Raw genomic sequence first — 5,250 nt, 5'->3', positions numbered from 1 at the left:
CAAAAAAAAAAAAGTAAAAAGAATTTCCACAACCGAATCTTTGATTGATCCAAGAACATGTAAAATCTTCTCTCCATCTAGTGGATAGTCAACATTTGGGCGTGGCGAGGGACGCTCATTATTCCCATCAATATTAAACTTTGCTGCTTGGATTTTTAGTCACTTCTGATCACCAATAAAGCAAGAACGTACTTTAATGTCCTCTAAGACTGCGGTCCGCACGCCAGCCCTCTCCCGGGCTCCAGATGGTACTCGGCCCTGGCCTGTTAGGGACTGGGCTGCAGAGCTCTGCCGCTCCCCGCCCCCATCTGTGGAAAAAATTGTCTTCCATGAAATTTAGGAACTGGGGGGCTCTACAGCAGGAGGTGAGTGGCAGACACGCGAAATTTCACATGTATTTACAGCCACTCCCCATCATTGACATCGTCGTCTGAGCTCTGCCTACCCCCACTCCCCACACCATTGGTGGGAGAATTGTCCTTCATGAAACCCGTCGCTGGTGCCAAAAAGGTTGGGGATCGCTGCATTAGATGACTCGGAGCAAGCAAGACAGATGGAACCTCAAAATATTTGAAAAGAACACAAGTGTCTCCCTGAAGTGGGAAGGACCTAATACCAACCACAATTCAGAAGTCTCTGGGATTCACCAACAGATGTCTAAAATACAGGATATGGATGAATTCCTTTAGGTAAGAATATAATTCTTCTGTATTGATATTATACTGAACAACTCTGATGGGCTTAGGCATGCCAGCTGTTTTTATCACACTGGAAATTGTACATCTTGAACAAGTTTCTCCAGCAAATCCTCACTTGGTAAAGACCTCTCCCAGGTCGATCACGACCGCTGTTTTCCCCCAGCCACTCCCCAGGCCCTCGCAGAGTGGCATGGCATCAAGGAAGACCAAGAGAAGGGGACATGGGCTCTGTGGCCCACAGGGGTCGGTTCTCTGAGTGCAAGGCCGTGAAGGAAGTACTTAAGGTAATCTGATCTTTACTGGGCCATCCAAGTCATACAATAAAAGAACACAAGTACAACGCCTGTGGAAATAGTACGGAGACACCTCAAAGAACCAAAAGTAAAACTATCAAATGGTATTAATAGTTCTACTGGGTATTTAATCAAAGGAAAAAAAGACATTCTATAAAAGACAACTGCACTCAAATGTTTATAGCAGCACAATTCACAATTATAAAGTTGTGGAAACAACCCAAGTGCCCTCAATACATGAGTGGATTAATAAAATGTGGTATATGTGTACCATGGAGTACTACTCTGCCATTAAAAAAAAAATGGTGAACTAATACCTCTTGTATTAACTTGGATGGAACTGGAGACCATTCTTCTAAGTGAATTATCACAAGAATGGAAAAATAAACACCACATGTACTCACCATTAAATTAAAATGAATCAATCAACACTTATGTGCACATATGGAAATAACATTCATTGGAAATCAAGCAGGTGGGAGGAGTGAAGAGGGGGTGGGTAAATTCACAACTAACAGGTACAATGCACACTATCTGGGAGATGAGCACACTTGTAACTTTGACTCAAACAATACAAAAGCGATTTATGTAGTCAAAATGTTTGGACCCTCGTAATATTCTGAATTTTTTTTTAACAAAAGACTACAGCTCATTATAATCTACATAGAGCCTAACCTGCCTGCATTTGCATTATTTGACCGACTATGTTTATATCCCCTATTTTTTTTTTTATTTCAGGGTATTATGAGGGTACAAACATTATGGTTACACTTTATGTCTTTGCCTCAGCCAAGCAAGGGTTAGAGGCATGCCCTTCCCCTCTACAATGCTCCCGGTGTCCTTTAGTTGCAGTTTTATCCCCCCATCCCCCTAATCCCTAGAGAGTATTTCTGCCATGTGAGCCCCCTAGTGTTCGTCAGTTAGTACCAATTTGATGGTGAGTACAAGTGGAGCCCATTCTTCCAATCTTGTGGTGCCTCACTTTGGATAACGGGCTTAAATTTAATCCAGGAAAGTATAAGAGGTGCTAGATAGGAAAAGAATTTTGAGATACCTCAAAGAGCTGCAAATAGAAATACCATTCGATCCAGCAATAACACTATTAGGCATGTACCCAAAAGAGCAGAAAACATTCTACAATGAAGACATCTGCACCCGAACGTTTATGGCAGCACAATTCAATATCTCCTATTTTGTGCACAGCATCAAGCATGCAGTATTCCCTGAGGACAAAGCTTTCCCACCAACTATACAGGACTTTGACATTGCCACCAGGGACAAATTATTGAATTTGATCCTCCTTAGACTAAATTATTAAGTTCTTAGAATTCTAGTTTATGATGCTTACAGAAAACTGTAAGCATATTGCCTACTGCCAACCTTAAAAAATATACTTTATTGAACCCAGTCCTTGACAATGTCACTCAGACTCAAATATTACTCCACAGACTTGTCCCAGCTGGCAGCTAGCTTGCACTTAACATAAACAGATTGGTAATAGATACATAGATAGATAGAAAGAAATATGATTCATGTTTATTTCTCTAAAGCCCAAGATCGTCCAACCATTTGAAAGGTTGGTAAAAACTTGTTCTGATGGTGTTAGAAGCCTTTTAGGAGTAAAATTTTAATGAAGAGAAATATGATGTTCCAGGTACTTGTTGTCACATAAAACAATTTATTATGCTTTCTCACATTTCTGACTTGACTTGAACAGCCAAACAGTTTTGTTTGAAATCTCTTGTTGACTGCATTTAGAAAGCTCCTGGGGCTGAAGTCATGTAACATCTGAGAGGGCTCACTCACATGGCTAACAATTGATACTGGCTACAGAATGGGACATCAGCTGGAGCTATTATCCAGGTCTCCTATACATGGCCTCTACATGTGGCTTTAAGATTTACACTATGGTGGCTTCATTCCAAGAGCATCTATTCCAAAAGACCAGAAGTGGAAACTGCCATTCTCTTAAGAGATAGATTGGAAAACTGGCACTGTATCATCTTTCCATTTTCTATTGCCAAAGCAGTCACAGAGCTCACACAGATTCAAGGGGAGGGGCCATAGCCTCAACCTGTGGAGGAAGAAGTGTCAGAGACTTTGTGGACACATTTAATTGGTCACACATGGCTATATATTCACTGCAGATGAAAGGAACAGCAAAAGGATTATTTTTGTTAATTGCCAGATAATTAAACTAAAAGTGATATTTTAGAACAAAATAATTGATTTTCAGTCTCTTCAAATGAAGTTCATCTGGCCTCTAAGGAATTACAGAAGTCCTGTTATGATTATTACTTTGTAAGTTATGGAGTTCTCTTTAACAGAAGCAAAAAGCTCAATAATTAAAATGAGATCCTAAGGTAGCAATAAATACAAAAATAAAAACTTAATGGTTAAATTCACAATACCCTAAATTGTAAGGAAAGAAAAAGTGAACTAGTCTATCATGAAAAGGCAACAAGGGTAAATTTAAATTAATACATCAGCTACCACCTGTTCATCATTCAAAGTGAATTTTAAATAGAGAGTTTAATTTCCCCAAAGATACATCAATTAAACATAAAACATTTGTAAACAAAAAGGCACTATGGCAAAGACAGACTGCTTGCCAATCCCATTTTCTCTTTCTGTGCCTCAGGAAGACTACATATCCCTACTTCCCTTGTAGTTAGCTAGGGCTACATGATTAGGTCCTGAAATGTGTTCAGAATTGATGTGTGCTCCTTCCAGAACCAGCCATAAGACACCTTGTGCTATTTCATATGCCTCTCTTTGTGTCTTAGTCAGGCAAATGAAAGAGATCCAGTGGAGGGCTCCCAGTAGCCTCTGAGAGTCAGTAGAGACAAGTCACCTTTTGGTAGAGATTTGCTCTGTCCACATGACATGGACAGTAAAAAAAATCCTTTGTTGTGCTAAGCCTTTGACATATGAGAATTGCTTGTTACAACCACTAGCATTAAATACACTGATTAATATAGGAAGTAAAATTAGTATCCCACCTCCATCCTAAAAGAGACACCATAATCACTTTCTTTGGAATGCTTAATGTATCTTAGAAATTCCAAGTTGACAGGCACCATAGATGTCAGCTGGCTGATCTGTTTTCTTGATGCCAGTAACCACACACTACCACCAATGAATAAAACACTTACAAACAACCTGACTCAGAAAAATATACATTGTGAAAAGCAGGAGTATGGAATCCTGTGTTGCCATGACAACAAGAACCTAATTCCATTTTAAAAGGATCACCGGCTCCTGTATGAAAAATAAACTCTTTCAAGTGAGGTTTTTAAAATATTGCATGTAGGAAGGCAAGTATTGAACATTTCACTCCAAATAACTGCCTACATCGTTTGGTACCATCAATATCAACTGCAACCAATAGTAAAAAGTCACTTTGGTTTCTTCAGGTGTCCCTAAAATGTGAGTGCCAACAACAGAATGAAACTTCCAGATGACATTTCATTTCCTCTGCTAGGAAATAAAGCAGCTTTTTCTTGAATGATAACAATCAGGCAAACTCAGTAGTTTCCTCAAAATTAAATGCTTTTATCTAATAAATGAACCTTATAAATCAACTCATATTCCAAAAGTCTTGCTGTTTTAAATAAATACACTCTTCAAGATTATATGATACTAAAGTTCTTTAATGTTGCGTGATAGTAATATTGTAAATATAGGTCATTTTAGAATTGTAAGTATTCTTATAGATCATTCAGTCCAAATTCTTCATACTATGGATTAGGAAATTGAGATCAGAGATGCCTAGTACCTCAACTAAAGCCAAAAGGCTAATTAATACTATTTTGTACTTTTATACCATTTTTGTACTACTACACAGTTGATACTAATTTTTTTCAGATTTCCTTAAGTTTTTTTAATTTACTTATTTTTATTTCAGAATATTACAGGGGTACAAATGTTTTGGTTACATGAATTGCTTTTGTACAGTTTGAGTCAAAGTTATAGGTGTGTCCATCACCCAGATAATGTACATTGTACCCGATAGGTGTGAATTTACCTGTCCCCTCATCCCCGCTCCCACCTGCTTGATTTCCGTTGAATTTAACTACCATATGTGCACATGAGTGTTGATCTATTAGTTCCGATTTCAAAGTGAGTACATATAGTGTTTGTTTTCCCATTCTTGTGATACTTCACTTAAAATGATGGTCTCCAGTTCCATCCAAGTAGTTACAAAAGGTATTGGTTCACCATTTTTTATGGCTTAGTAATACTCCATGGTATACATA

General features: G+C 38.4%; 1 pseudogene; it reads right to left on the bottom strand.

Annotated features, from left to right (window-relative positions):
• LOC105805849 overlaps window positions 1-5,250 on the bottom strand; it is a 102,679-nt pseudogene that overhangs the window by 760 nt on the left and 96,669 nt on the right.

Source organism: Propithecus coquereli, unplaced genomic scaffold (assembly GCF_000956105.1).
Source record: "Propithecus coquereli isolate 6110/MARCELLA unplaced genomic scaffold, Pcoq_1.0 Scaffold135, whole genome shotgun sequence".
Lineage (NCBI taxonomy): Eukaryota > Metazoa > Chordata > Mammalia > Primates > Indriidae > Propithecus > Propithecus coquereli.
This window is presented reverse-complemented; position numbering and strand designations above follow the sequence as displayed.